The sequence below is a fragment of the Falco cherrug genome, chromosome 4 (assembly GCF_023634085.1).
Source record: "Falco cherrug isolate bFalChe1 chromosome 4, bFalChe1.pri, whole genome shotgun sequence".
Lineage (NCBI taxonomy): Eukaryota > Metazoa > Chordata > Aves > Falconiformes > Falconidae > Falco > Falco cherrug.
This window is the reverse complement of record NC_073700.1, coordinates 101,799,213-101,822,732: the sequence shown is the minus strand read 5'-3', so window position 1 is coordinate 101,822,732 and position 23,520 is coordinate 101,799,213. Positions and strand designations below refer to the sequence as shown.

Here is a 23,520-nt window from a genome sequence, read left to right as displayed (position 1 = left end):
TGGGGCCAGGCTCTTTTCAGCAGTGCCCAGCAACAGGACAAGGGGCAACAGCCACAAACCGCAACATGGGAAGTTCCTTCTGAATATGAGGAAAAACCTCTTTACCTTGAGGGTGACAGAGCCCTGGCACAGGCTTCCCAGAGACATTGTAGAGTCTCCTTCTCTGGAGATGTTCAAAACTCGCCTGGACACCACTCTGCTGCAGGTGAGCCTGCTTTGGCAGGGGGTTGGACTAGATGATCTCCAGAGGTTCCTTCCAATCCTGATCACTCTGTGATTCTGTGATTCATTACCCATACTGCTCCTTACTGCTCCTATGGTAGTTTCAGTTTTAGGATAAGAAGTATTTCTGGTCCTCATCCCTGCCTATAGACTGGGTTGCAGGTTTTTTCTGCTTTTCATACTGCTTTCTGATGTCTGCCTTACATCACAGTATAGTCTCAGTGTCTCCTGCTTCCTGGTTTTCTTTCATTTGAGCCAGTAGGTTGGTTTGAGGATTTTTTTCCTAGTATCCATGACTGCTTTGATAGCTTCCCTGGATAGTACAGCAGTCTTGGTAATTGGAAGCTATGGTGTCACACTGGATGTATGTATCTTGACAGTCTTTCCTGTGAGAAACTTGTCTGCCACAAATGAATCTGTCATTAACAAGGAATTCTTAATGTTTCCAGAGTTTCATAGAGCTACAAGAGTTCTCAGCTTTTGGTATAATTTCCTCTTCTGCTTGGCTTTAAGTAGAAAAAAAGAAAAACAGCACAACAGCAGTCTTGTCCATGATCTCCTTCTGTGGGCTCACGTTACTCATTGAGTATTTTTATCAGTCTTCCCAGTGTTTCAGGTGCAACAGCATCTTTTTCATTTCTTTTCCATCTTTTCCCAAAAGGATAGTAAAAAAAATATTTTCTTTTCTCATCCTTATTCCTTTGCGCATACACTAAATTACTTTTTTAACCACTTCCTTCTTGTTTGTGTAGGTTATTTCGTCTGGAAATCCACCACCACATTTTTAAAAGTCCCTCCAGGCCATCTGTTTACTTTACTCCTAGCTTTATTTTCTAGTTAATCATATTTGAAGGGGGAGGTTTGTCTCTCTGGAATTACTGCTGCTGACACCTTTCTACATCATGTAATGGATGATAATACAAGAAGACTCCACATTTATAACACTAACCTGTTTTTTTAATAAGCAAACTATTTACACAGATGCTGAGACTGCAATTAACACCAAAGCCACGTGCATTCAGATTAGCTTATGTGTGGTCTTTCAGATCTCCCTGCAACCTCTGTTCTTCTCCCTGGTTTCACACAGATTGCTATACTCAGTTATCTTTATTTACTTTCCCAGCCCAAGGAATTGTATGTGATTTAACAGCAGCTAGAGAAGTCAGATGCTGAGCACTTATCAGTAGTGGTGGCAGCTGTTATTCCAATAAATCTGTCTTTTCCAGCTTGGCTTTATATTTAAGTACTCACTTAAGCAAGCCTGAATCTATGTTAAAGAGAAATCCTCTCAAAAAAGGGGATTTTACATATTAGCTCTGGCAACTTTATCTATTTACTAGGAAAGCAAATTTTCAAAACTTTTTGCTCATATTGCACATATAATGCAGGCACATGCAGATAAAGTTACCGATTTTGAGTATTAATGAGCTTTCCTTAAACCCGCCACTGGTCTTGTACACCTTATCTCACTTGGACTGTCACCCATATAGGATATCCAATAAGTCTATGCCAAATAAAGCAGTGTATTATGTTGATTGAAAAACATTTAGCATACTCAGATTTATTCTTTGATCATAGACTATGATGGTATTGTCAAGATAAGTATAAAAGGCACATTTAAAATTACTTTAGCTTAAATATTTAAACATTACTATTTCTAAATCCAAATGTATATAGAGATGTTCTAAATCATATGAGCTGCTAAAAAGAAACTCTAAGCTTTTCCTATAGTTTTTGACTCAACTAGCTGAACATGGCAAAATATATCACAATATTTTGATAAAACATTAAAACATGACCATTACAATGCACTATCTACCGTGGAGGGCTCTTTAGTCAGTAACTCCTGTGTTAAGCTAGAAACATATATAATTCAGGCAAATCTCGGAAAGAAATGACAATTCAGACCTTGCACTTAAAGCACTGTATTCTTTAGTGTAAACCAGCAATGCAAGATTCATTTCACATTTAAAAATTAAACAAACACCTAGAAATCCAAGTTATGACAGCAATTACAAAATGAAGACTTTCAGAAAATGCAGCTAATTTTCCTTTACCCAGTTATGTTCAGCCTTACTTAAAAATTAATATATATGTAGAGGCATATTGCATTTTTCCAGGAAAAGAGGCATAGTATGTTTTCTTACTTCACACTGCAGTAGAAGCGGCCACATCTGCTCACCTCAGAAAGCAGATGGATGTTCAAACACTGTATCAAAGTATATATATTTCAAGGAGAAAATTTAACTGCCTGGGTGTCACAGTTTAATTCAATATAGCTGAAGCAGGAAGATTAGAATTTTAAAAAAATTTCCTGAGTTAATTGATTGATGAATAACAGCTTCCAAGAGCAGACCTTTATTCATCTCATTTCATATACCCTGATCTGAAATTCACTCAGATTACCTGAAGTTATAAAAAAAATGATAACTAAGGACACACTGAAGTGTGCACTGCACACTTGCAGTTTCTATTTTCTAGCATTTTTCTGGGATTTTAATTTACTGGAGATACATGACTAGAATACTTATTTCTATAGAACTACTTTTAGAGCTTGCGTCAAGTAATATTAAGAGCAAGTATTTCCCCACAGTGTTTCTGTGAAGAGCAATAATGACCTGGTGCCATTTCCCTCTCTCAGGAGAGAGAAACTTTTTACAACTCTCAACCATAGACAAATGGCAAAGCTTCTTAGCTCCAATGATAAACATTTTTATAGAGATGGTTATTGATGCAAATGCTTCTGTGTTTTCTGCCAGATTAGCTTTCCTGCCCAATAGCTTATACAATTGAAGAGGTGTTTGCTAAAATGTTAGTTATATAGGTACAAACAACAACGGAAGAACAGCAGCATGAAGTCTGGAACGTGAAATCTATACACATCATAAGTTATTGTGGATCTATTTGATTTTATCACTGCCAAATGGTTTTAAAACATTGGATTCCTTTCACTTGTGCATCCCCTGCAAGCATATAAATGTCAACTCGTTCAATTATAGACACCTAATAGCAGGCAGCAAATTGTCTAAATAGTAAAAAGGAAATTTAAAAGGTTTTGAGATAGCAAGAGTCAATTAGAAACATAATAAAAAGCATAAAGCTTTGGAATATAGTTAAGATTGTGTCTCCTTAAAGAATGATCTACGATGCATCATATTCAGCAGCTCCATAGCTTGCAATGCACTTATTTGAACTGGATACAGCCCTGTACAGAACGTACATGTTTTCATAGGGACAGTGTGATGGGATGTTCCACACTGATTAGGCATGTCATGCTCTGATTACATTTAGCCCTTCACTGGGCAGTGAATGAAGACAGGAAAAATATCTTCCTAGTCACCCAGGCTGGCTGAATGAACATTCAATCTGTGAAGAACTGAAGGAAAAATTAAAGTACATGGAGAACCTGGGGTTGTTTTTTTAGCAAAATCCTAAAACATGTGCTGTTCACACAAATTTATATATAAAAAAATGAGTATTTGTTCTTCCAAAATAAATAAATGTTTTGCAATAGAACTCCATCATCTCTGACGCTGAGCATAGTGGATTTCTTCTGTCACAAGAGTGATGGAGTTTTAAACAAGCCATATCATGTAGTTATTATCAACATCCATATATATTCAATTGGGCAGGCAATTTTTTTTTTTTTTCACTGATATTGGCTTCCATAAGCTCTATGGATAGGCCTTTTTGTCTTCTGGAATGTTCATAATACTATTGGGAAATTGATTTCTAAATTATAAATGAGGCAGGCTCATTTATAATAAACAGGTTTTTTTAAAAGATCAGGTCTTTGGAAGTCAGTTTCTAACATTAATATGAACTGTCATTGTAAGGAGTTTGTTGAGCACAGCTAGAGCAAAGAAGATGAGCAAAGTACAGAACAACACCACTATAGAAGAGGACATAACTGAACAGAACAGATAAAATGGGATGCCAAAAAATATATGGTATGAGAAGTCAGAAGGTTCAAGAAACTATGAACTTTAAAATTATTGTTTCACTTACAGCTTGATAGTCATAATAAGTTGTCATCTAACTGGTATCATCAAAACAAGTGACTAGCTGAGTTTACTAGCTGTAAATAGGCAGCTGCGTAGAAATGGCCTAAAGCCCAGGTTCAAGCTGAATTTGTCACTTTTTCACAGTACTTTCCTGAAAAAGCCTATTCAAGGGTCAGGTCAGCTCTACAGCAACCCAACTAGTGCACCTAGTAAAGAATCCCCATGTAAGTACATAAGGTTATGCCTACTTGCTACATGGATGTGCTGCAGGATACTGTGACTGACCTGCCGTCAGGCTGGCATCATATCATGGAGGTCAGCAAAATGAGATGGCTGAAGGTTCTTCCAGGAAGGCCCCACTGAAGTCCTACTGCAAAGCCAAATGGTTTGTGTGAGCTCAAGCTTCAGCTCAAGGAAAACTGCTTGTAACAGAGATACACAATTTCAAGGTTTCAAAGCATTTTGGGGCCACACAGCTCTCATACAATGTGTAGGTATGCCCAGGGGCTATTAACAGTTGTAGTATCTTTGTATCTACCTCCTAAGTCCAATAAATAAGTATGTCACATGGCCAAATATCACTTTATATGTTCCAGTGACTGTTACCCACAAATTTGTCCCTCCTTAGGTTATTGTTTTTCTTCCTTTAGGCCCCAGTTTTGCAGAGTTCCAGAGCTGTATCACGAGGATGCCATTAGACTCAAGACCTTACAGTCAAATCGGTTTGGAAAAGAGACTGTGATATAGATGTCTACAATGCCGAGGGTTTCAGGATACTTGAGTTTGCTGTAATTAAAAACACACACACACACAAAAACCCAAACCAAAACAAAAAAAGAAAAACTAACAGAAAAGCAAACAGAAAATAAAGCAACATGAAAGCAGTAGAAGGTTACATTCTCTACAAAAGATTTCTTTCACACATTAAACTATTGAAGTTACTTGGAATTAGCTGGTCTGTAGAAAACATTCCTCTGGTCCCCATTCTTCTTCTTCTTTCTGTTCTCTTCTTTGGAGTTGCGAAGGCACCCAGAAATGGGCTCTTGTCCACTTCAATCGCATCTTCACTTCAGAATCAACTAGAAGTCAGCACTATTGGCAAAGAAAAGAATAGAACATTTCAAGAGAAAGTAATCTTACTTGCAAACCTTCATCAATCTAATTTTTGTTTCTTGTTTGCATTCCGGAAACAATACTTTTACGTTGCCACTATATCCTTGCAACAATTATAATCTTCAGGTGTCTATTTTTTTAAACTAATGCTTTTTATTCATAAATAAAAATGGGATTGAAAAAAGAATGCTGGCAAAGCTAGTAAAAGAAAAAGCCTTTTAAGCAAAAGCATTCTGGTCATCATTCTCCTAAAATGAATATAGAAGAAAACCTTTAATATGGTGTCTTAATACTATAAACAAGAGTTAACTGCTTCCCAAGAGCAGTGGCATGAAGGTGCCACAATATTAGCAGTATCGCAGCAAGTAACAGGCTCTGATGTGACAGAATAATAATAGAAAATACATCTATTTCAGGAAGAAAACATACTAACTTGTAGACAATTTCACACAGTGGAGAGATACTGAAAACAACTTAAACTGGCTTCCTAAGAAAGATGGTAGGATATTAGCCTACTGCCTCTCTTTCCTGAGAGACACAACCAAGTGCATTACAAAGAAGAATATGAGACGAGTGCTATTTTTGAAAAAGGGTGGTTAACTATTTCCACTAATACTAATAACACTTGGGTCTTCATATAAAGTTTTCCATCTCACAGCACTTTGCAAATGTTGTTTTACAGTGCATTTCAGCCAGGGAATTAAAAAGAAAAGCACTGTCAAAGGGAGGAAAAAACATGCCCAAACCATTTCTGTTACTGCCAAGAACACTCATCTCCTGTGTCCTCATCCTTACAAGTTCACACCTAGAGAAGGCTGAGTATCAGAGTTATGGAGGGAAGGGTAAAGGGAAACAGGCTGACTGGAAGGAAGCAGTGATGGGAAAATAAGGGGCAGGAAAACCTTGGAGGAAGTACAGTCTGATAGAACAGAACGTGGAAAGCTCACACAGTTTGGAGGGCCAAGACCCAGAGGTAAAGATGGTTCATTAACATTCATATAGACTGCCAACCACCTTGGCTAGTAGACCACAGATATGACAACCCTGCACTGCACTACGTAGTTCTAGTGGGGTATACGGCACCTGTTGCACAATGAATAACGTTTCACCATGATCTAGGGGACAAAATAAAGAAGCATCTAACTGAAGCTGCTAGGAAGTTTAGTAGACAACAGGTAATCCTCTACACTACGGATGGGTTTGCTTTTCCCACAACTGCTAAATGAGAAAAGGCCCTACTTAGCTCCTAGGCTAGTGGAAGACAGTTTTGGTCCACCTGTCAATATTAAGAAGTGTATTTCTTTCCATTATATCATTATTCTGCTACAGGGATCAAGGAATGAAAGAAAAACTCTGCTGTGCAATTCACTAGAGCAGAATACAAAGTTCCTCTTCCAAAATATCCCTCAAGCAACATCTCTGCTTTGTGTCCATCGCTAGTAGAAACTATAGTCTGTCATATGGAGTTCACTCTAGACACTGCATTGGCTCAGTTCCAGCAATTACCTGGAAAACACTGTTTCAGCTACTAAATCTTCAGTTTTAATGAACTTACAAAACCAAATCATCCCCAGCAGTGAACAACTGCACTCCTCAGTGTTTAGGCCTCATAGGAACAGTGACTGCATGTGTCACCCCACAAGGCCTACTCTCTCTTAGACAGCTCTTCACCATCCCTAGAAGTCAGGCTTTATACTTAAAGTTAATCCCTCTGAATTTAGGCAAGGTTTTAAAGATGGAACAGTGCCCCAGTTGCTACAGTTTCCTTCACACCAAGAAAAAAAAAAAAAAAAAAAAGGGGGAAAAAAAAGGAAAAAGCTGAAAAAACTGCTAGGGACCTCAGCAGTGCAATTTCTAGATAATACTGCTGTTTAAATGAACAACAATGCCAAAAACATTTATTTCTAAGATCTTCAATTCTAGCCACGCTTGAGCTCTGCAAAATAAATTGCACACTAGGAAAAAAGCAAAATACAGTAGATCCATTCACCTTTTCTATAGTAGATCTCTATTCTGATGCAATGCTCCCCCTTGTTTAGTAATGTGGGAAGGACTGCAATTTCCTGTTGTATCAATCCCAAGGAATGCAAGTCCCTGCTAAGAAACACAAAATCTGTGGTAAAAATCCCTGTTACAAATATGACGCTTAGAGAAGCAATGTGCAAGAGGCTTCAAGTGTTTAGTTACTATCTAGCCATGTAGAATGTAGCACATAACACTGAAAACATCACTTTTTCACCAGACGCTCATTCTACCATCTCATATTAATTCTATCACCAGGTATTTAACCCTATCTGACCAGACTCCCCTATGTCTTACCCCTGTGCAATTATTTACACTTATTTTAATTTGCAATAAAGAGTAGGTAAGGTGGCCATCCAGTACTGATGGGACATATAACATCCTCTTTGTAATAGAACAAAGTGCTATGCATTGAAGAATTTTTAAAAATACCCAAATACTTAAATATCGATATAGCACCACATAGACAAATTGAATAAAATGTAGAGCAAAAAACCTACTTGGAGACAAATATTTTTGTCTTAGCAAACTGCGGATTTAATCTTGAAGAAGTCTAAAGCACATTGTTAAAAATAATCTTTCCAGAGCAGACATAAACATTCAGGTAAACTTCTGTTTACTTCTACTATTGTTTGATCATTGTTGTCACCAAGAGCCGAAGTAACGGACCACGAATTCACATCACCTTAACTCAGGGGTCCTCAAACAAACGGCCCACAGGCCGGATACGGCCCCCCAGGGTCCTGTCCTCAATCTGGCCCCCGGTATTTACAGACCCCCCCCCCGCTGGGGGTTGGGGGGGGAAACCAAGCAGCCGCAGATGACTGCCTGCCACTTCCTCCGCGCGCCGCCCCCCTGGTTAAAAAGTTTGAGGACCCCTGCTTTAACTACTGAAAAATTAACATTTACTATGGAATTGAGCTTACTTGTATGTTGTCAAAGGTCATTTTCAAAGGTTTCAGGGCAGAAAACGGAACACTTGATGTCATCAAAAGTGAGATAAATAACTGGTGTCTGCCCCTAATACAGTGCCATACTTCTGCAGTTAACAATACTGTGAAGAAACCAAGCCATATTTGCCATAGAATTTTGCTTTGTATCCCGTATCTTCACTCCCTGTCTTGTTTGCATAACTCTGTTGCCTTGTATAAATACACAATATATACATTTTTCTAAGGAGAATACATCTGGGGTTTTTTGCTTTCCCATCAAGTTTGAACTGTCTTTAGCTTGGTAGAATTAAGATGCATGTAGGAAAAAAAAAATTTAAAAAAAGCCTTTACATTATTCAACAATTTTACATGAGTACAGAACTGGGAAAAAAACATCTTTGAAGCACACATACCATCATACTGTGGCATTATATTACCAGGTGGTTATAAAACATGATGCTATGTGAAATGATGATACACCTGTGTCACACAGAGGCACTGTGCTGGACCTTGTTCACACCAACAAGGAGGGGCTAGTGAGGAAAGAGAAGCTCACTGGCAGCCTTGACTGCAGTGACTATGAAATGGTGGAGTTCAAGATCCTTAGGGAAGCAAGGAGGGCACACAGCAAGTTCACTACCCCGGCCTTCAAGAGAGCAGACTTTGGCCTCTTCAGTGATCTGCTTGGTAGAGTACCACAGGATGAAGCCCAGGAGGGAAGAAGGGCCCAAGAAATCTGGTTAATAGTCAAGGATCACCTCCCCCAAGCTCAAGAGCAACGTGTCCCAACAAAGAGGAAGTCTGGCAAAAAACTAGGAGGCCTGCATGGATGAACACGGAGCTCCTGGACAAACTCAAACACAAAAAGGAAGCCTAGAGAGGGTGGAAGCAAGGACAGGTAGCCTGGGAGGAATACAGAAAAGTTGTCCAAGCAGCCAGGGATCAGGTTAGGAAAGATAAAGCCCAGATAGAATTAAATCTGGCCAGGGATACCAAGGGCAACAAGAAAAGCTTTTATAGGTACATCGGTGATAAAAGGAAGACCAAGGAAAATGTGGGCCATCTCCAGAGTGAAATGGAAGACCTATTTACCTGGGATAGGGAGAAAGCTGACGTACTTAATTTTTTTGCCTCAGTCTTCATCAGCAAGCGTTCCAGCCACACCACCCAAGCCACAGAAGGCAAAGGCAGTGACTGAGAGAATGCACTGCTCACTATCAGAGAAGATCAGGTTCAAAAACACCTAAGGTGCACAAGTTCATGGGGCCTGATGAGATGCATCTGTGCGTCCTAAGGGAACTGGTGGATGAAGTGGCTAAGCTGCTATCCATCATATTTGAGAAGCTGTGACAGTCTGGTGAAGTTCCCACTGACTGGAAAAGGGGAAACGTAACCCCCATTTTTTAAAAAAAGGAAAAAGACCAGGAAACTACAGGCTGGTCAGTCTCACCTCTGTGCCCAGCAATATCATGGAGCAGATCCTCCTGGAAACTATGCTAAGGCACATGGAATACAAGGAGGTGATTGGTGACAGCCAACATGGCTTCACTAAGGGCAAATCGTGCCTGACAAATTTGGTGGTCTCTTACAATGGGTTTACAGCATTAGTAGATAAGAGAAGGGCAACTGACATCATCTACCTGGACTTGTGCAAAGGTTTTGACACTGTCCCACACAACATCCTTGTCTCTAAACTGGAAAGACATGGATTTGATGGGTGGAACACTTGGTGAATAAGGAGTTGGCTGGAGGGGTCGCACTCCAAGAGCTGTGGTTGACGGCTCAATGCCCAAGTGGAAACCAGTGACGAATAGCGTTCCTCAGGGGTTCATACTGGGACCAGTGCTGTTCAGCATCTTTGTGGGCGACACGGATAGTGGGATCGAGTGCGCCCTCAGCAGCTTTGCTGACAACACTGAGCTGTGTGGTGCAGTCAATGTGCTGGAGGGAAGGGATGCCATCCAGAGGGGCCTTGGCAGGCTGGGGGGGTGGGCCTGTACAAACCTCATGGAGTTCAACAAGGGCAAGCACAAGGTCCTGCACCTGGGTCAGGGGCAACCAACCCTCGGTATCAATACAGGCTGGGAGGAGAATCTATTGAGAGCAGCCCTGAGGAGAAGGACTTGGGGGTGTTGGTGGATGAGAAGCTCAACATGACCTGGCAATGTGCACTTGCAGCCCAGCAAGCCAACCGTACCCTGGTCTGCATCAAAAGAAGCGTGGCCAGCAGGTCTGTGGAGACGATTCTCCCCTGTTGCTCTCATGAGACCCCACCTGGAGTACCGCGTTCAGCTCTGGGGGCCCCAGCATAAGAAAGACGTGGACCTGATGGAGTGAGTCCAGAGGAGGGCCTCAAAGATGATCACAGGGCTGGAGCCCATCTCCTATGAAGACAGGCTGAGAGAGTTGGGGTTGTTCAGCCTGCAGAAGCAAAGGCTCTGAGAAGACCTTATAGCAGCCTTCCAGCACCTAGAGGGGGCTTATAAGAAAGATGGGGATAGACTTTTTTAGCAGGGGCTGTAGCGATAGGACAAGGGGCAGTGGCTTTAAACTACAAGGGGATATATTTAGGATAGATATAAGGAAGAAATTCTTTACAATGAGAGTGGTGAGACGCTGGAACAGGTTTTCCAGAGAAACTGTGGATGCCCCATCCCTGGAAGTGTTCCAGGCCAGGCTGGATGGGGCTTTGAGCAACCTGGTCTGGTGGAAGGTGTCCCTGCCCATGGCAGGGGGATTGGAACTGGGTGATCTTTAAGGTCCCTTCCAACTCAAACCATTCTGTTTCTATGACAGAGAATGTTAGCTGCTTTGGAATAGTATCACTTGCTGTTCTGAGAAAGAAAAATTCCAAGATATCAGGAAACTTACATAATGGCTGCATCCAACACTGAAGAAAATTACTTGAAATAGTTTCAACTTCACCACCCAGAGCATACATTAAATGCATTATCTGTATTGAGCTCTGCTGCATCTCTAAATTTAGTGAAATGCGGTTTTCACCGAGGCTAATGAAACTGGTAATCCCTATGGAAAGTGAAATTTCAGCATTTTCTTTATTCAGTGGCTTCTTATTTTCCCACCAGACCACCTCAGGCTATGATTTATCAGAGCTGAGAAGCTAAGGTTTGAGGGCCTTTTTAAATATGTGGATAGGAAAACTTTTTGGAAAACTTGGTGTTGAAGGAAGAAGTGATAATGATGCTATTGCACTACTACAGACTCAGAACAAGGGTAGTAGGCACCTAGCCACTGAAATGGCCTTCTTTTGTCTGAGGTCTAAAATAGAAGTGTAATTAGCAGAAGCTTTTCCAAAGATTATTGGGTTGTTTTTTTTCCCACAAGAGGAAAAGCCTATACTCCTATTTCAGTGGGATGTGGAGCTGTAGTTCTGCATAATGCTAGGTCACATAGCAGTAAACATTCCTTCTGTCTTAACTGTGGGCACGTAACCACAGTTCTATTGAACTTCCTAGATGACACAATTTGGAGCTTATATTGGTTTCATGCTTTTGTGATAACTCTATGTCACTACAGATGCAGCTGCTTCCCCCCAAAATTGAAGTGATACAGATCATCCATCCCCAGCTAGCATAAAGTCAACAGGAGCAAACCTAGCCTGCAAAAAAATTTCAGAGAAGTCTGAGCCATGTGAGTGGGGCGTTTCGTCTTGTGGCCAGGGTGGTTTCCATCCAAGACTAAGAGCTCTAATGTTGGATTTACTGTATCACCATGTTATAGCTCATACACAGATCCAAAGATCAAAGAATCCATGTGATGCTCAGTAAAAAGTTATGAGGATGGGACTTACCTCTAGTTTAAGACATCCAACATAGGGTTCTACATGTGAGTTAGATGTCCTCACTCCCACTGTAGTTAGTGGAGAACTGATCAATATTACCGATAGAATCCAAAAGCAATTCAGCTCAAAAGTCTGTTCTGAATTTGGCAGTTCTTAAGGCCAGCATGGGTAAGAGCACTGTTTCTGTGCCCATTTGTATGCAAATGAATGATGCATCTGTCAACCCACTTCATTACTTTCAGCTCCTGAACACAAATGACCAAGGGCCCACGCGTAGCAGGATCAATCATACAGCTTTGTCACAAGGCTGAAATTCACATCCCTACATACCATAAGGGCCACTCTACTTCCACAGCGTGATCCCTATGTATCTGTACTTCATCTCTGTGTCTTTACATCAAAGATCCACTTAAAAGCAAACAAAACAGAAGCATAACAGTTCAGATTTGGTTTCACACCAAAGCTCGAATCGTATAATTTCCTATCAGCATTAAGTCCTCTTGGAGAAATATATAATGGCATAAGCACATAAAATTACCTAAATGCCTGAGGTACTGAGCTGCCTGCTGAAGCATATACTGATGCTATACATCCTGTAGGCAGCTTTTGATGACTGACACCTAAGAAAACCAGTATGGAATTTAAATCTCCCCCTACGCAGACTTCTCAAGCTCTCCATCCAATAATTACACCTCAGCATTACAGCAAGCTTCAAGCACCTTTTGACGCTGTGACATTTAACTGAAAATGGTTCACCTGTCAGCAAAAGTTTGTACGAAGATGCTAAAGATATCCCCTGCAGATCAACTTAAAAGCTTTTCAGTTTGATTAATAGCTGAGAGTCTGATTGTATTAGTATTAGCTAATTGATTTGGGGAACAAAAACCTATTGCCTTAGGTTTAGCCTGTCTTACAACTGCCCTATAGTTTGCTGGTAAAGCTGAATAGTCAGAGACAAAGTCTTACCAGATGCAGCAGAGACTGAAAATTGGATGTTTTCCAGCTCAGCAATTGGTATAGACGCTATCTGGATTATGCAGTCCCTTATTAAGAAGTGTCAAGGATTAGCCAGAACTAAAAACACTTGTGGGATTAGGGATTTATTTATACGGGGACAATCAGGAAAGTGAATTAACTAAAAATGTTACTTTAAAGAGAAGCTGTAAAACTGCATTAAACCCTAATGTGGATGTTCTCCTTTAGAATTACATTTGAATGATCTAACTTCACTGTAGAAGTAAATTAAATTAAATTAGGACCACTTGAATTCTGGATAAGAAGGTCCTTGGAGGTTTTAATGATGTTTAACTGATCTATTTCTAAGTCACATCTTTGGTTGACTCACATTAATTTTCATGAATTGCTCCATATCAAGACAAATCTCAAGTCCTGAAATGAGGAAACTCTACAAAAAGAAAAGTGACTGCTAAATTAATGGGAACAAAACATTTCTAAAAACAGTTGCAACATGGCTTGTTCATCTGCAAAGGCAACAAATAGTAAGTAATCACAATGACTCCAGACCTGTATACTGAAGAACAAGATTCAGGAACAAATAAGTCTTCTTGTGACACTCAAGTGAGGCTCCTTCTGTACTTCTCACATTGTTGTTTAGCTACTCTTACACCAATATTTTAGATTTTAGGAAACTTCAACAATTGTGGAAGGCATTTAGATCAAAGTTAAGATTTATAATTAAAGAGCTGTAAACTATTGACATTTCAAGAAAGCAGCTTTTTTTTTTTTTTCATTCCAACATTCAACTGTTGGAGTCGAACAAAACAAAACACAAACCTCTTCTTTTTTTTTCATTTCTGTAATCTGTGTAATCCATCATCGACAACTTCTACCCAGTCTAGTTATTGTGTGGTATTAGAAAGCCAATGGGACAAATGGATGTTCAACAACCCAAACATCCCATTTCCAGAGGGGAAGGAACCGCATGGCTTTATAGTATAATTGATACGTGAGTCAAAGTATGCACCAGTTTGTTTATTGTAAATTCAGCGAACTTACCATTGTCATCTTTCTATTGTGTATCAAGTTCCTTCTGTGCTTCTACTTTCTATAGAACAAATGCTATTACAGATACTCATATTTGGGGTGTGCATAAGACTTCATTCCCTCATACAAGGCTTCCTTGTCCTCAAGAGGTAATGTAAGAATATGCATTTTAAATTTTAATACTAGGCATCATAAATAGGCTTTCCTTACAAAGAGATAGTTTCTCGAGTTCCTCATATGACATGCAGTAATGAGCATCATATCACTGTAGACAGGTTATAGTAATTACAGTTCAGAGAATATCTCTATACTTAAGAGGTGAAAAAAAAGGCTGGAACCAGGCTAAAGGATACTGAGCCATTGCTTCAATTCCCTTTGTCTTCACCACTGTCAGTAGCTAAGGGTAAAAGCATCCATATTATGCGTCAAAAGAAGCAAACTTGGATTTTCCTTGTGCACAGGATAATCTGGGAAGGCCTGACCTCTGTTGCTAATAGCAAACACATATTTAGATTAAAATACAGGTCTTAAAATATCTTGCTCTTGAACACATGCACCTACAAGGATGTCGTGTCTAATTTAGGCCTTTTGGGAGGCTTACTATTTTCACATCATATTTTACTGATGTCTTAGTATAGTTGCAGAAATAAAGTACATGTCAATTCAGTAACAACCATGCTTCAAAAACTTTCTCCTCACTTAAAAGAATAAAATAAAAAGATACTTCGTACCAAAATCCAAAGCCATTTCGTTATTTACATTATGTCTGAAACAACATTCATGCTACCAGTGTTGTTAAAGGAGCAGAAAAACTAAAAAGCTATAGCAAAGCTTACCTTAGCACTTTTTTCTTTTTCCATTATGGAATGAAGACTTCAGCATTTTCATTAATAATTCCTGTTGGTTGACTCATTACATCATCATTTTCATTAGAACGGAAATATAACTTTCCTATTACAGAGCAAAATGTACAAAAGTAGGGAGGGAGTTGCATTTATGAACAAGGTAGAGAATGCAATCTGTCTCTGAACTTCCAGGACAACACCAGGGGCTAAAACTAGAGGGGTTAAGGGGAGGAAAGTCTGCCAGCTTTAAAACTAAAGAGGAAGCTAATTTAACCTTGACTTCCTTAGTGTTTATGAAATCCTAGCATCCAAGCAGACCTTCAAATGAAAAAAACAACTCTGCTTCTCAGTTACTCTGGGGTGACAGGGACTGCAGAACAGAGACCATGGTTCTGCAATTCTGGTATGCTGTGCCCATCAGAATATCCTGATTGTATTTTCTACTGGAAAAGATAAGTTAATTGTTGCTTTTTTGGGCCCTGAACCAGTAATGGCTTAAGCACATACCTAAAGCCTTCTGATTTAAACTAAAATACTGTATGTTTTTCAGGATTGTGATTGTCTTCTCGTTATGAGTTTGTTCAGACTCTTCCATGACAAATACAACAAACAAAACTGCAAAAGGCTGCCTGGTTCAGTAAAAAAAAACCCACATTGCTTTCTGCTGACTTAATGAGCTGGATCAGCTCATGAGTAGTTGAACAAGCAACAGCCCATAAAAAAGAGGTTGGACCATGGGCAGAAGTGGGACCAAGGTAGAACAGAATCTGAAATCCTCCTTTCAACAGTAGCAAACTACTAAACGGGCTTGGAGATCTCATCTCTTTGCAAGTTTTACAGACCTAAGTATGACATCTGAAACTACACAAGCTTCAATGCCTTTTTCTCTTCCCTTGCTTCCCAGGGCCACAGTTCTGCTAGATCTGTAAAAGGGAGCTGTTAAACCTTGCAAGATTTAGAAAAACAGTTGTTTGTTTGGTTTTTTTTTAATTAACGTTCAAGTACTTCTAGTAGCTTCAGGGCATCAACACAGTCTTATAGGGAAAGACCTGCCTACTTAACAATAACCCCGATGCTTTCTCATGCTAATCAAGAGTGTTAAGTCTCCAGACAAGACATTTTTTTTTTTTTTTTCAAAAAGCCAAGTCTTTTGCTGTAAAAATGACAATTCCTTTTCAGTTTCCATCCTCTCAAAAACCAGCTTCTGCAGTTAAACCTGAATCCTTTCCAAGTACTTTCTTTCGACTACACATCACACTCCAAAATTTAGAAGAAAAAAGTTTTCCTTTATGAAAGCCAACATTAAAAGCTTTTAATAAAAATTGTTTTACAACTTTAACCATAAACCTGCTACTGGAAGACTATATTTTCAAGGTGCACTGCAAAATATTTAGGGGGAGATGTACAGAAATTTGTCTGGATTTTTCTGTAAATAATTATCAACATGCACTGGCAGACTTCATTGGAATGCGCTAAAGAGCAGTAAAAAAATGTCTTTTTCTATCTATATTTAAATCAGACCTTTTTTCAAAAGCCCATTTCAGATCAGAAATTTTTTGCTTAAACCAACATTGGAAGAGATGAACTATTAAAAAAAAAATCCCCACAAATGAAAAAAAGGATTATCCAATTTTATTTTCTACCCAGTTTTGATTAAAACTCAGTGATAAAAACCCTCAGATGCTATCCCACATAATAAATTGATATATAAGCAGCATCTGCAGAAATCCTAAAAATACATGCATCTTTCAATGCATATTAAATATCATACACCAAACTCATCAGCCTTCCACTGTGAAATAATACAAGTACAGGTCCCACAAGGTCCCACATGACAGTCTTTCATGCTGCCTTCTGCTTTTTTCCTGGACTAGAAATACTCTCGTGACAGGTTCTTTTATAAAATTTATCATAAAAGGATAAAATTGATGGTATTTTCATTCTGATTGTTACCTCTACATACCCACAAATACATCAGTGGTTTTAAGCAGCTAAATCTTACCATTGATTGGAGAACAGAAAACAGATGTGTATGTGTGGAGGAAATGTAAGCATAGGAAGGAAGGAAAGCAGAACCAAATGTGAACACCGGCACACAAAATAAGGTGGTAGCAAGTAGGGGATGTAACATATGATGGAACACTGCTCGTAATTTGAATATTCTTTTGGACTGGTAAATTCATAGTGCTTATATAACTAAGATTCTTCAGTTGTTAGCAAGCAAGCATACGAATGTATGAGTAGAAGAATGGTAAGAAGGAACAACAATTGAGAGAATGCATGGATTAATCAGCAGATAAGCAGGAATATAGAGATGATTGACGGAATAAAAGTGAGAATGAAAAGCAGAGTGGCCAGACGCTCTCTAGAGTCTCTGGAGACCGATATTTGCAGCAGTAAGGCTGTGGCTGTAAGGTGGATGGAGCATACACTGAGTATGGTATGAAACAGCTGGAGACTGGAGGAGAGAATGCATGTATGAGGAAAGGCCATCTTACTCAAATGCAAACACCCCCTCAATTATCCTTCTTAGTTCCTACTTTCAGAGTTATAATTGATTCCACTGTTGAAGGTAACCGAAGAGTGTGCTAGGAACGTTTGGAAATTAGAAATGGACAACAAAGAATCCAAAGACCAACAATTTGGATAATTTCCAAAGGCTAGCCATTAAAGATCTGTCTCAGCTTATCTCTAGAATGCAGATAAAATATCTAGCTACCCTACAGAAGATATTGAGTTGTCGGCAGCAAAGCTCTTTTTAATACATGGGGTACTACAAAGGTGTTAAATATTATTATTGTTACTAGTACTAGGAAAAAACAATAAAATAAAGTATTGAACAAAGGGCAGCACACTGTAATATTGTTACATCCTGCCTCAAAAAATATCTTTTTCTGTCAACAGTAATAAAAATATACTTAAAATATACATAAAAATGTAAGCTTGTAAAAATAAATCTCAGAAAAGTAATCTAAGGAGGGTGTGAGTGATATAAGAAATTGGCATTCGTTTGCTTGATTGCTTCTATGCTAAATGACCTGGGGATTGGGCTGAATACTCTAGACTCTCATAAAATTCTCTGTTAAAGTTGATTTATCCAAATCCATTGCTCTGTCAGAATTTGGTCATTTATGCACCTGTTGGGGAGAGAAATCAAATACTATAAACTCTCAAGGCAGTGATGAACTCCTGTATTGTAATTTTTTTCAGTCTGAAGCCACCACAGATCACTTAGATGTTGTGAATGTCTTTATTCCCTCCACAGGAGTCTGTACACACTGACCTTTCTTTACCCTATGCAACTTTGAGTGGAATAAAGAATATGCTGGTTTGCCACTAGGCAGCATAGCTTGGGTATACATATCCAAGATGACTTAACTAACCTGTTTGGTGACTGACAAAAGTCCACCCCAAAGCAGGATGAGTCTCAGTACAGACTGTTAAAACCTAAATACATCAAACAGCCTAAATTGAACTCCAGGCCCCTGTCTGGCTATGCTGTGCTTGGTACCCAAGCTAGCTGTTTTAAAGCTAGCTCAGGCGTATCACGAGGAGCTATAACGACATTGCTAGATTGCAGTATAGATGTATGATATGAGAGATGACTGTGGATATTCATCAGCTTTAAAAATTAAAAAATGCTCGGGATAAAAGCAGGAAAGAGACAAAGATAAAGGAAATAAGATTTTACTTCCTGGAAATTGCCATTTGGACATAAAGCCTGATTAATGAAAATTTGGCGATGTTTCTAGCATCTAATCACATTTGCTCAGGATGATTTTCACTTCCACCTGTCCTGGTTATCCACTAAATTCCTAACCAGTGAACAGCATGTTTCCTCAGTCACCTGAAGCTTTGGTGGGAAGATTTCTCACTGATCCCTGTCCAAGAGGTTCTGATCCCAGTCCGAGAGGTTCTTCTCAGGAATACCACACAAATTTCGAATATTTCTGGTTTTAGCTTCCTGGGCAACAAGCTTGTTCATTTGCTTATTTTGCCTTCACAATTTCAACAAGCAAAAGTAGTAGAACTCTCCTCAGATGGGAGCACTACTTTCTTATGGATTCATTTTTACCTCACTTCATGTTTTTACTTTCTTCAAGCAAAATATCCCACAGGCATCCTATGCATAAAATTAAAGTCCTTAGAAAAGAACTTAGACAAATGTCCAATCCAACTTACTTTATAAGTCATTAAGTACTTAAAACATTTTAGCATGGGCATAAGTCCATGAACATTTTTGGGAAGGGAGGCAAGCAAGTCTAAGGCCCTTATCATATAGAAGGGAAATATCAGGAAGTTGCTGCATGTAATTAAAGGATAAAGGCCATAGGAGTTTCAATCCCTTTTCTGGTCATGAACTAATCTACAGCTATGTAGGCAATCATGTTATTTCATTAAGGTACAATTCATTAAGGAACTTAAGCCTGCTAAACTGTAACCATGAATGATACTGTTACCAAGACTAGAACTATTGGAAGACCTTCATCTATTGGGATTCTAGCTATTCAGAATGTGAATAAAAGTTTTATTTTTAAAGTTTTAATATTAAAGATATATATATAATTTTTAAATTAGAGAGAATACTATATTTAGTTTGATATGAACTGCTTTAGCAAGCTATATTTTTAGGCTTGTTTATTTAAACTGACCTGTTTTCAATTCTGAGATTTCTATTAAACATCCTCTCATTGTTACACTCTTACACAGCATGCCACTGTTAGGAGGTAAGTTGTCCCAAAGAGGTGACAAATAATTGTATTTATGGGCAAATAGATGTGCTACAGTGTTTTAAAACACTAGAAATAATTTCTGTTGCACCTTCTAGCAGAAAGAGTACTAGTTTCATTAAAGGGCAAACCAAAATGAAAGCGAATGTTAGCTTTTTAGGGCTCTTTAATGTTCTTCTTGATCTTTAATCTTTTAGAGAGATTAAAAGAACAAGGGTGTGCAATTTGTTTGAACAATAACATTGTTCTTTCAGAAGGAATGCCTATAAAGATCTGGAGTGCTTGGCAGCAAGAATTATTAAGGAGTAGCAAAGACATGTAGACATGAATTTAAAATAAAGATAAAATTTACAAATCTCATTTTGCTTAGTCTTTTGTTTACCTGTCATTACGATTAGCAGTACGTTAAATGACTGTGATAAGAAGTTATGGTAATAAGAGAAGCTTTTTATTTTTTAGTCAGGATATATTTGAATTTGTTTCAACAGTATATCTTCTCTCACTCTTCGGGGGGCGGGCCCTTACTGCAACAAAATATACATGAAAACATAACTGCAAAACCTCAACATTTGCTAAGGCACTTGGATATATATAGCATTGGACTGGAAAATAATTTTTTTTCTCGCTACCTAGCCCAGAAAAGATCAGATAACAAACTGCTGTCCTTCAAAATATATCTATATCCATCTACCTATCTATATATGTATGCTAAATAGAAAGTAAAATATAATGAAATAGTTTTGAAAAAGGTGTTCAATAACTTCCCTAGGGAAGCAGTCAAAATCCTGTTACTTGCAGAGATATTTAAAACTAAATTGCATAGATTTCTGGAAAAGTTAATGGTACAGAACCATTTTGCAGGAGCAAGGTGATGGACTATGTAACCTGACAGGTCTTTCCTATCTCTAGATTCCATGAATCATATAGTACATGAAGATGACCAATTACTTTTTTTGTTTGTTTGTTTTAACCAATAAAATGAAAACCAACATTTTATGAAAACTCTGTCCTTCATTATTCTGGGAGATAATAAGGTTGAGAAGTCTGACAAGTCCACTAATGGTTCTAAAGTTGCAACAAAATAAAATCAATTCTTTAGACTTAAGTACCATTTCACAAGTACTATATCATATTCACACTTCTAAAACATTACCCTTCCTGACATGCTTACATTTGATCACTGTCTAACACAACTTTCTATACACCCAGCAAAGTCATACCCAAGTCATACAGGCAAATGAAGGTCACACAATAACTATTTAAGCCTGATTTGAGTTGTATATCTACTAGTCAAGTTAAAGCAATACATTATTGATCACATCAGTAAGAATTCCTGAAATGACACAGTGGCCTGGAGGCTTCCCAGTCTCACCTGGGATATTTGCCAAAATGTCTAAAGTTAACATTATCACCTTGAGCTCCACCTACAGCCACTTATGAGAAAGCTGCTCTGCCATGCAATTCAGGCCACCTACAATCCAAAAAAAAAAAAAAAAAAAAAAAGACACTGAACAGAGGGTCTCAGTTATCAATCCCTGCTCCAACAGGGAGTGCAGTCTGAGACACTCCTGGGAGCTCAAATGCAAATCCCTCCTTGGAAATGTTAGCAGATAATGCTCTGCATGACCCCAGCTACTCATCTGTTACAGCAGAGAGCTGTGGCTGACTCTGGAGTGGTAATAGCCCCAGCTATTGCTTTGTCCTGTCCCCAGGGAATAAAAGGGTCATATACTGGAACCACAGAGAGTTTCCTATAGAACAGAAAAAGTAATAACTGGGCTGTGCCTATCAGCTACTCTTGATTACAGCTGGGTGGGTCTTGAGTAACTTTGGGTTCCTCACACACTCACCTCCCTCAGGATACATCCCATGCCTCTACTTGAGAGCATATACACCTCCATCACCAAAAATAATCTGAGACTACTTCTGTGGGCTGATTCTTCCAAAATAAATATGAATAACTCTTACTGACAACAGTGGCTTAATCCTGTTTGCAGAGTGATAATAGAGTTTGAGCACAATGACTAGTATTATATTGGATTGGAGTAGGAGGGCAGGTGATGCCTTGCGCTTTCTCTGTGCTTATGTAACAGTATGGAACAGTGCACAAATCCAGCCCTTAGGCTGCTGAAAGGTACCTTATTACTGTCCAGCATTTTATAAGTCCTTAATAAAATAGTAACATCAATATATATCATGATACACCTGCCAAATGCAACTTTGAGGGATGGAGGGGGGAGGGAAGGGAAAGGTATTTATGTTATGCTTCTTGCATCTGGGTTGCTGAACAGCAGAATTATATTCAAACTGCATTCAAGGGAAACATATACTAAGAAGCACATACAGAAAGCAAAAGTATTTTCACCAAACCTGGGAAAAATGCTCATATATTTTGATATATTTTTCTTTGCATGCATTAAACTCTTTAGGGACTCAATTCAGCAAAACACTTCAGTGCAAGATTAGCTCCATGCTCTTCAATGGAGCTATTCACATGCTTACAGAAAAATACAAGCTTAAGTGCTCAACTTAAGGCTTACACATTTCAAAAATTTTAAAACTACAGTCTTCAAGTAAAACAGGCCAAAATAGATTTTATAAAAATGGATCTTATAAAAATATTCCCAACTTGTAAGCAACTTCTCTCCCATCATCGAGAATCTGCAGGGATATCCTCACCTCATCCATTGTTAGAGAGAATCCTCAAAACTGTCTGTTTGTTATATCCAGATATATAACCAAGCTACAAATATCCAAGGCAACCTGATCTCTTAAAGGGAGCACAACAATTTTTTTTTTTTTTTTTTTTACATCACAGATCTTGTGTTAATTTTCCTAGAAAAAATGAGATTGGGAACAACATACCTAGAAAAATGTCAAGAAAAATGCTTTCTTGATCCAATATCTAAACCAAAGTGCTTCTGCAAGAAGTTATCACTCTGATTCTGATTAAGAGTCAGCAACAGCATCATCTTCCTGGCTTCTAGGAAGGACACGATATAAAAGACACAAGTCTTAACGCATACGTCACCGTAAGTGTGCTCTGGCAGCACTTCAACTCACCTATACCGAAACCTTCACAGGAAAATCTACAGATTTTTCTCCTTTCAGTCTCCATTCTTCTGTCATGGATTCAGCCCAGTCAGAATCCAAGCAACTCTATCTTCAAAAGAATTTGAAAACTCACAGCAAGAAATGCTTAACTTTATTACTGTAGGCAAGTTGTTTAGATTAACCAGGTAGCTAAGCACCAAGAATGCTCCTGCTGATTAGGATTTCATATGTGCTCCTTAAGGCACAGGCATTTTTCTTTTCCCTCCACCACAGTCACAGGATAAAAGTTTGGGATTTAAACAATTGAAGTCGAGTCTTGCACAACTATCATCATAGTTTTCTTCCTTTCTGCTTCAGGTATCACAGTCAGTACCCTTGTAACACAGCTGAAGTGCAGGATATTTTGGCCTATCTGGTATTATGGTTTAAGAATAGAAGTTCATCTCCCATCAAACCAAAACATATGTCAATCTGCAGAATTCTGTTCTTCAGAGCCCTAAGAAAAGTAGATTTTACTAGTTTTAGGGACAGACATTCAAAACAGTCTAAAAAGTAAAATACACTATCGCATCCTTACAGTTGTTCTACTCTACATGTGAACTCTATTCATCTGCAGGCAGGACTGGGGCAGCTCCTCACTCACAGCAGAAGACCCTGTACTAGACCAAGAGCATAAACACTGCAACAGAATAGCTGTTTTCAGCCCTTTTCAATTCTTATACCCCAAGAAGTTTTTCAGTGAAGATGTATTTCTCCATAGTCAATCTAAGGCTATGCTTCCTTTTGCAAACA

General features: G+C 38.7%; 1 long non-coding RNA gene across 3 annotated transcripts in view; it reads right to left on the bottom strand.

Moving 5' to 3' along the window:
* Positions 1-2,131: 2,131 nt before the first annotated feature.
* Positions 2,132-23,520, bottom strand: part of LOC114017725 (uncharacterized) — a 31,044-nt gene continuing 9,655 nt past the window's right edge. For 2 of the 3 annotated variants that reach the window (XR_008732260.1, XR_008732259.1), the window contains one exon: positions 2,132-5,318. This is a non-coding gene — a long non-coding RNA (uncharacterized LOC114017725). The remainder of the gene's footprint in view (positions 5,319-23,520) is intronic. The other variant, XR_003562952.2, reaches the window with a different exon arrangement.